This window comes from Xenopus laevis, chromosome 9_10L (genome assembly GCF_017654675.1).
Source record: "Xenopus laevis strain J_2021 chromosome 9_10L, Xenopus_laevis_v10.1, whole genome shotgun sequence".
Lineage (NCBI taxonomy): Eukaryota > Metazoa > Chordata > Amphibia > Anura > Pipidae > Xenopus > Xenopus laevis.
In genome coordinates, this window is record NC_054387.1 from 45798224 (window position 1) to 45807690 (window position 9467).

The following is a 9467-nucleotide window of genomic DNA, read 5'->3' on the forward strand; positions in this document are numbered from 1 at the left end:
CCTCAGTGACCTTTTAACGTGTAGCCCAGGCACTAAATAATGTGGGCCCATGCCTTGCTCTCAAAAGGTTGAAAACAAGGATTGTTACGCAGAAACACAAAAGAGTGTTAGGTCATTGACGTAAGAACATAGTGTGTGGTGTTGGAATATATTTAGTGACACTAGAAAGAAGAAACCAGGATTTGGTTCAGAATTCCAAGTTTTAAACTGATCCTCAGTGCCAGACCTGACCGAATCCAAAGCCTCAGTATTAAATGACTTTAAAGCTCTGGCCAATCGACTATTATTTTCCTGATAATGTGATTTTGATTTATCAGAGGGTTTGGATTCAGTTTACTATTCTGACATATACTGTATTCTGGCAAATCCAAAAATGATGGATCATGTCCATTCCTAACTTACAAACAGGGTCTGTATTCCAGGACAATGGTACTGCCATGTTAGTTATTTTATTGAATAAAAGTGGCACAAAATTTGTTATCCAGACCCACTGGCATCAAGATGGCCGGCACAAGGTCTGTTACACATTACCAACCTTTCGATGTGCAGCCCAAATTCTAAATATTGAGTACCAAATACCATGGATTAAAGGCTATTTCAAGATGGTGGGAATCAGTATGTTACCCAGAAGCACATAAAACCATTGTCATCAGAACAAATGCGCCTTAGACTACGTCATAATATATTCATTAACTCTGGTTTGTTTCAGGAACAAGCTAATTACCAACATCATTAAAGCAAGTTTGTGCTACAAAAAGCATTTACTGCATTGCTTACCTTACTACACACAGGCAGGTAGATCTGCCGTAGACTCAAATTGCCAGGCTGTTAGCTGCATAGAAACTATACAATGTGCCTTGTTCAACAGTAGAGGGAGCTCCTATTCCCCACTCGCTTACAGCAATTTTGTAGATTTTATTAGTAGACCTGTAACTAAATGAACATTATTGGGTTCCAAATTACAATTGCAGGTAATTGAACCCACAAAATTGCAATCCTTGTTCTCCAAGCTGGTGCTCACCTTTAATGAAAAATACACCAGCCCAGGTTATACTTTTATATGGCCATGCGCATGATTTCAGGCAGCTATACTGTGCAACGCAGAGGTCCCAAAAAACTCGAAGAGCCATTTGAAAGTGGTCACAGATGGTGGCGCAGCTTTGTTTGTTTATAACAAAGGAAGAAAAGGAGTATTATAGACAATATGTGGTCAAAGTACCAAACAGGGAATTCATATGAAGTTGCAACTCACTTTGCTGCTATAACAGCTTCTACTCTTCAAGTAGAGTTCCCACTAGATGCAGAGACATTGTTGGTGGGAGTTGACTCAATTCAGCCATGGGATGGTTTGAGGTCAGGGCTCTAGAATGGTCACTCAGTTCTTCCACACCCAATTTAGCAAACCTATTCTGTACAGACATGGCTTTGTGCTTGGGGCATTACTGTGCTGAAACAATAAAGGGCCTTCCCCCAAACTATCAGAACTGGTGACCCTAATCCAATCAATGGAACACCCCCAAGGCCATTATTCAATTTTTCCAATAAATTGACAGCCTTACACGTTCAAAAAAATGTGTTTTCCCAGACTGCTCCATGTAGAGAACCCATTTCTATTGCTACTGAGCCCAACGGAAGGAAACGTTACACCACTGCCACCAATGCATGTCATGGGATGGTATTACATTCCTGGTGGTTTTTGTGCTGTTGTTTCTAGAGATAGTTTGGAACTCAACATTAAAATGTCAAACCAGATATGAGATACAATTAGAGAAGGGCATATAGTCCTCCATGGAGAGACAAAAGGAAAGTAGCGCTATTCTCTTCAGCATGTTTAATAAGGCATTATATATGTCTGAATGTGGCCCTTCTTCTGTGGATTGCAAAGCACTCAAATGCCAGTTATCCTGTTCTTGTGAAGGCCTAAGATGTCAATGTTGATATACTTTTACTGTGGTGTAACTCAGCATTAATATAAAGCACAATGCGCCACCTTGTGCTCAACTAGTAAACAGATGTTTGAAGAGAAATATTATATTTTAATACAGGTATGGGATCCATGATCTGGAAAACTTCTGTTCAGAAAGTTCCAAACTATGGGAAAAACAGAGAAATGGGCTAAATACAGCCCTGGGATAACCTGGGATTGGTTGTATCACTAAGTAAAAATACCCTCTATAAATAAAAAGACAACAAAAAAAAGTGTTTTTTGTACAAAGATTTGAGGTAATGGGGAAAAGATTAATTTAGCCTGCCGCACAAAGCAGCTGAACTGCATCGGAAATTCTCAGCACCAGATTCAAACTTGAAAGGGAAAAATAGGAATGAAAATAATCTTTCTAGACTAACAAGGGGAAATATAGAATGTGACAGCAGTAGATATACAGATCCAGTTGCAGTTACAGAGAAACAGCAAGTGAGCGGTAGGAACAACGAAATATAGAATGTGGTCATGCAAACACACAGATTAACAGTGAGGAATGGAAAGGCCATTCCCAGAGTTGAAGGATGTTTAGTATCTGGATGGGTCCAAAGTACAGGAAATGCTAAATACCGATTAAAAAAAAAAAAAAAAAAGGGAAAAATAATTTAGCAGGATAATTCAATGGTCTGCGGAGCTTCTTGGATCTGGTTTGACAGGGAGTTGCTGGAGGTGGATTGCAGTTGGCCATTGCTGGTGTGAGATCGGAGGGGGATTTCCATGGTCCCACTGCTTGAAGCGGAATGAGTGCGGGAACGGACTAATCTGATGGCACTGCACATAAAAAAAAGAAATATACACACTTATATACGCAAAAATCTTCAGATTCGAACAATTTCTACATTCGATCGAACGATTTGAATTCGATCGAAAACGGCTAAATTCACTCAAAAAAAACCCAGACTGTTGAATTTCTACAATTCAATGATCGAATTTCGAAGTTTTACCACTTAGTAAATGTGCCCCTTTATGTTTAAACACGGGAAAAGCCTTTAGTTTCTCCTTTTATATCCCCTATTACAGTAAATTCCAGTGGCCAGTGCAATATCATAAGGTAAACAGGGGACACATTTGCAAGCATTAAGAAATAATAATCATACAGCAGATCCCTGATTTATGGTTTCCTGAATTATTACGTACACTCCATTAATTTTCCTCATCTTAATACAGCTCTGTATCCGTGCTGAAAATCCAGACCCTTACCCTGATGAAGCCAGCAGATATCCACAGGACGAGCTGTGCATCTCTCTCCGGCACTGACCATCTACATTTTGAGCTGGTAAGATGGGGAAAACCATTCTCCCAGCTCCAAACATGGAGTCGCAACCCGCACTTTTGGCTTCGAAGATGGTGTCAGCACAGCATTCGTGCACAAGAACAGCGAACACCACATTGCTCACCCAGATACAGACCCAGCAGAGCGCAGGCTATGCAAAATAAAAAATGTTTCTAATATAGTTAGTTAGCCAAAAATGTAATGTATAAAGGCTGGAGCGACTGGATGTCTCACATAATAGCCAGAACACTACGTCCTGCTTTTCAGCTCTCTTGGTTTCCACTGACTGATTTCCCTGGTGACCAAGCAGTAACCAATCAGAGACTTGAGGGGGGGGGGAAGGCACATGGGTCATAACTATTTGCTTTTGAATCTGAGCTGCATGCGGAGGATCAATTGCAAACTCACTAAAAAGTTATGTCCCATTTGGCCCAGAGTTAGAGAGCTGAAAAGCAGGAAGTTGTGTTCTGCTCTGTTAGACACCCAGTCACTTCAGCCTTTATACATTACATTTTTGGCTAACTAACTATATTGAAAACATTTTTTTATTTTGCACAGCCTATTTATCCAGTTTTTATTTTTATACTGAACAATTCCTTTACCGTCATGGGAAAACATGTTTTTTCAAAACGCATCAGTTAATAGTGCTGCTCCAGCAGAATTCTGTACTGAAATCCATTTTTAAAAGAGCAAACAGATTTTTTTATAATCAATTTTGAAATCTGACATGGGGCAAGACATATTGTCAGTTTCCCAGCTGCCCCCAGTCATTACTTGTGCTCTAATAAACTTCAGCCACTCTTTACTGCTGTACTGCAAGTTGGAGTGATATTACCCCCTCCCCCCCTACAGCCTAACAATAGAACAATGGGAAGGTAACCAGATAGCAGCTCCCTAACACAAGATAACAGTTCCCTGGTAGATCTCAATAGTAAAAGCCAAGTCCCATTGAGACTGATTCAGTTACATTAAGTAGGAGAAATAACAGCCTGCTAGAAAGTAATTCCATCCTAAAGTGCAGGCACAAGTCACATTACTGGGGCAGCTGGGAAACTGACAATATGTCTAGCCTCATGTCAGATTTCAAAATTGAATATAAAAAAATCTGGTTGCTCTTTTGAGAATTGGATTTCCAAGCAGAAGACTGCTGGAAAAGCACTATTAACTGATGCGTTTTGAAAAAAACATGTATTCCCATGACAGTATCCCTTTAAGGGCTGTGGAAGGCTAAGGTAAGGGGCCGGCTAGGGACAAGGTGAGGGAGGGGGTGTATTGTGCACAGCCTATTTACCCAGTTTTTATTTTTACACTGAACTGTTCCTTTAAACCCATTAGTGGAAATCCCTCACTGTATGTCAACGGTAACTGTCCAATAAGGACTGAGAAAACAAAAGGCGGGGACGAAAGATAGAAAGAAACACGCTGCGGTGGAGCAAACGTTTATTGTTTTAATGGCACTCTTTAAACATAATAAAATTGAGATTATGCTGTTAACACTACTAAGCTTTACTTTATGGAAAATGTGTCTTTGAAAACTAATAAAGTCCATTAAATAAAAACAAAATGTTGCCTTCACAGAGATATAGAACACAAGACAATTCTTGCAAAAGAGGAAACATTGTTCTAAGCAACTTTCCAGTACACTTTCATTAAACATTAGCTATGTTTTTTAAATTTATATATATATACTTTTTTAGTAGTATGTGCCATTGGGTAATCATAAATAGAAAATTGCCATTTTAAAATATAAGGGCCGCCCCCTGAGATCGTAAGATTCACTGTGCACACATACAAACCACATGTTAGGTCACATGAGCCAATTAACAGACAGAGTTGTGTCTTTTGCTTCCTCACTTCTTCCTGTTACAGTTAGTGTTGTAGTATTTTTGGTCAGGTGATCTCTGAGGCAGCACAGATAGAGTCACGAAATGGTGATTCAAGGAGAGAGATGTAAAAGGGCAATATTTATGTAAATATATATTCCAGTTTGGTAAGATTCTTTAATATTTCATTCAATTTGATATAAACTATCTATTGCTTAAGTATTCATTTTGGGGGTATAGTTTTCCTTTAAAACAGGAGGTTGTTACTTTAGCACTGTTGGCTGTGACTCTTGAAACTTTGTGCCAGTAGCCCTCCCAAGAATTGTCTGCACTTTGTAAATAAAAATTATGGAAGGAAACGCCTTATTGCCTGATAAATATAAATCAAGTCCATGGAGTCCAATGAAACCGACAAAAGTGGGTAACAATCCTCATTTCATATGATGTTACATAATGTTTTAGAGATCGATTATGGAAACCTGTCCATTCGTTAAAAAATGCCAACAGTAAATACAAATACAACTTATAATGCAGTTACTCCTCCCTATGAACTTCAACACACATAAATAAGTTATTTTAATAAAGACATGGAGTGGCCATAAACCTGCCCTACAGGAGTTAACAGAGCCGCCCCACTCGGCTGGAAATGTGAAACACAAGAACCAATAGAGATGGGGCTGAGTATGCAATTTAGTTTAGAAATATACAATAAGAGTGAACATAAGCTCACTGCTTTGAGCGCTCATGCGGCTAATAGGAGCTGACATATCTCTCTTGCCTTAACCATAAAATGTTAATGGTTAAATGCTTTTTTTTCTCTCAGACAACAAACCACCAAAAAGGTTGTTTATAATTAGCCATTCTATAACATAATAAAATGTAACTTAAAGGTGAACCACCCCTTTAGGTTTATTACAGACTGAAACAAAATTCGCAGAGGAGCTGTATAATTGGCCTGGAGCTTGCACAGGTTTATTAAAGGACCGAATTCAATGCGCTGCTTTCTGTGCTATCTTAAACCCGCACTGTGTGTCCGCTTGCAGTTTAGCACTCGATAGCACGCAGCCACGCTCAGATGCGCTGCTTTCCGTGCACACGTGTTTAAGAAAGCAGCGCATTGAATTCGGGTCGGTAAGAAGCGCTCAATACGGAAAGCAGCGCATGTTGAGAGTGGCTACGTGACTGGGAACTCCGATCAGCCTGGAACTACAAACATCCACGATGTGGCCCAGCTCCTCTCTTAACAGCTTCCCCACTCTACAGATGCGCCGATGAGCCAGCAATCCTCGGTTATGGAAACCACGCTCCCTGATGCAGCAGCCGCTTCACATGCTGTCAATACAGCATGAGACAGAGACAAGGAGGAGAAATCCAGCGCCGCACCATGGATGGTCGCCGTGTCGCCTTTTCTGTAGAGGACAGGAAGTGGAGTTTCGGTAAGTTATTTCTTAATAAAGGCTTTTGCAATTTTAAAATTTTATTTGTCTTGGTGTTTATTTTTTGATGTTTACTAACGAATTTTTTTTTAAAAAAATTTGATGTTACTGGTCCTTTAAGTTCTTGGCTAGAATAGAGCCAGAGAAGCTTGAAAGTTGTTACAAAGCACAGCTTGTTTTTTTTCCATAAGTTCTGTGCCTGTAAGAATCCCAAATCAAACAACTGTGTAAGTGGACTGGCCACACCAAAAGAAGCTGACCAGCTACAAATCCTTGCATGACTTGCAGCACATTTCTTATGAAGCAGACTAGTTAGTGCTGTAATGTTGTTGTGTTAGTAATGTTGAAGACAACACCATTTGAGTAGGATACAAAGCCTATGATACCTATGGCTATGAACTAGGAGCTTGACAGCTAGAGGGCAAAGGAACAAAATCCTACATTATTGGGTCTATTTATCAAAAAGTCTCATTAATGCTTTACAAGAGGACCTGCATTTATGTAATCCTCAAATACATCCCACAAACTTGATGACAGCGCTCTTGCCCTTTTCCAGAACACTCCTGATCCAACCAGTTTCACTGAGAATTTTAATAGCCGGTCACACTTGCCGTCTCATGAATAGAGCCTCAGTGACATATTGCAGGTTAGCTAAAGAAATAAAATATCCTATTTGAAGTCTGCAGGGTAGAGAAACCTATTCGTAGCTACCAGCGTGCACATCACCCTCCTATTCGTACTCCCGGCATTCCATACACACACCTGCCGTGCTCTCAGCTTACACTTCATATACCAGACCCGCAGCCTGTGCTCTCCCAACATGCATTTCACCCTACTGCATTGATAAAACATGCAATTCACACACTTGCAGAGCAATATAAGCAGTGTGTATATATTTATATATAGATATATGTAGATCTATAGTAGTTTTCTCAGCATGCACCTCTCCCTACAGTAAAGCATTTACGCCATTCACCCACCTGCCCGTGTTTTCCCAGCATGCACTTCACATCGGTCCCTCAGCCCAGAAATGGATCATCTACCTGTGCTCAGTAGAACACACACAACCCTCTTATAATGACACTCAAGGCATTCCTCTCACACAGCTCCACCAGCAGGCCAGGTCCTCCCAGCATGGACTCTCCATCCAGTTCCAGTGCTCCTAATATACAGGTCATTCTCCTGCACATGAACTCCCAGCATGCACTGCACACACCTAACTGCAGCCAAGCTATTCCGGACATGCCCTTCATCTTCTCCCAGTATTCACTGCACCCGCCACTATACTTGCTCCCACAATGCACTTCACCCTCTCATACAGACTGTCACACACATTGCTCTTCACCCACCAGTACGGACACTCGTACAACGCACATAAAGAAGCATCATATAACCATATACATACGTATAGTATAGCTTCTCCCAGCATGCACTTCACCCACCTGCACACACACTACCCAAACTCTCCCAGCATGCACTTCACCACGCATCCCAAATAGCCACACACTTGTCTCACCTATACAGCTGCCATAAGCAGCAACTTAGCTCCTCTCATCACCCTCAAACACCACACAGTCTGGGATCAACCCCGTGTCTCTGCTGAGCGGCCCTAATACTAACCAGAGCCCAGAGCGGTACAAATGTAGAAGCTGTGTGTATCTTCTACCAATCTTCAGCACCACTACCTAAAGCTCCCACAGCCGCGCCTCCATCTGCGTTTCTTTCCTTCAATCGATGAATCGGGGCTCCTATTGGCCAGCGGAAAGGAGAGCAATCGGCCTTGGATTGGCAGCTGACGCCTGTCTCTATTCGTTGCCATGGCGCCGGGCTCTGCCCAACTTGCGCGCGCATAGGAGTGGCTGTCATATTCCAGTTCAGTACTGTGACGATGTTAGTTTCGCGCTTTACGATGTCGGGGAGGCTACTGGTAGACTTCTTAGTCAGCAGATAGGGCAAACAATCAACAAAGCAGCAGTTTTTATGTGCAAAATTGTCCCACTCGCATAAAATATATGGTTATTCAGCCTGTGTGTATTTTAAGGGTGGAAGTAGTCACGCAAAGAACTCAATTCCTTTAGAGCCAGAGGGCCTCCACATAGTCAATCTAGAAATGAAGCAAGAATGCAATAGTACAGCTGCAAACTCATGCTATGATTAAAAAGCTGTTGCTGTAACCCAATTTACCTCAAAACCTGGCACAATTGTAGGAGATTTATGAAAAATGCTCTCTTTATACACATCAAATTCTTGTAAAACCTTCATTTATCATGGACGAGCTGGTGTGAGAAGTGCAATAAACGATTTTAACGCTCCACTAACATGAAATGATGCCTTATCACATAGCGCTTATACATCTGTATGCCAATTCCTCCTATTCACTGCCACAGATGTAGGTTTCCTCCCACCAAACCATTACTAAGTTGGTATAAGTGGGTGTGAACTTCACACCCATCATGGTTCTATACTGCTGTAGATAGAGATGGAGTCAAATGTAAGAAATGATGTGTCCATAACTATATTAACGTCTTTCTAGTTTCTAAATGGGAAACTCAAATTTTTAGAGGATAAAACCCTCAAATTCCCAGAGATTTATTATATTTCAAAGCTGCTAAAAATCCGAATTCGATATGACTCCAGATATAACTTGTCGAGGTCATGTAGAAGTCAATGACAGATTTCCCTGAAGATGTTTCTTAACATTGTGATTTGCGTTGGTTTTCATACAATAATCCGCAAAAGTCTGGGGTTTCTGACGACTTTGTCGAGACTTTTCCTGCATCAACTTCTTCGAGCTGATAAATGATGATGAATGTTACATTCATGGACGGGAGTTCGGTAGACTTTGTTTAAATAAACAAAAAAGTTGTCAGTAAACAAAAAGTTAAAGACATTTCTGAATGAAGCGATTAGTGCTCAGTAGTTTTCTGTCACTAAAGAAATATGATTTGCATTAA

The 9467-nt window shown here is 40.8% G+C and overlaps 1 long non-coding RNA gene across 1 annotated transcript; it reads right to left on the reverse strand.

Moving 5' to 3' along the window:
• Nucleotides 1-6017: 6017 nt before the first annotated feature.
• On the reverse strand, nt 6018-8346 carry LOC121398171. Its single transcript, XR_005964147.1, has 2 exons — nt 8134-8346; nt 6018-6486 (listed from the first exon to the last, which is right to left on the reverse strand). It is a non-coding gene; the product is annotated as an uncharacterized LOC121398171 (long non-coding RNA).
• Between the last annotated feature and the right edge of the window lie 1121 nt (nt 8347-9467).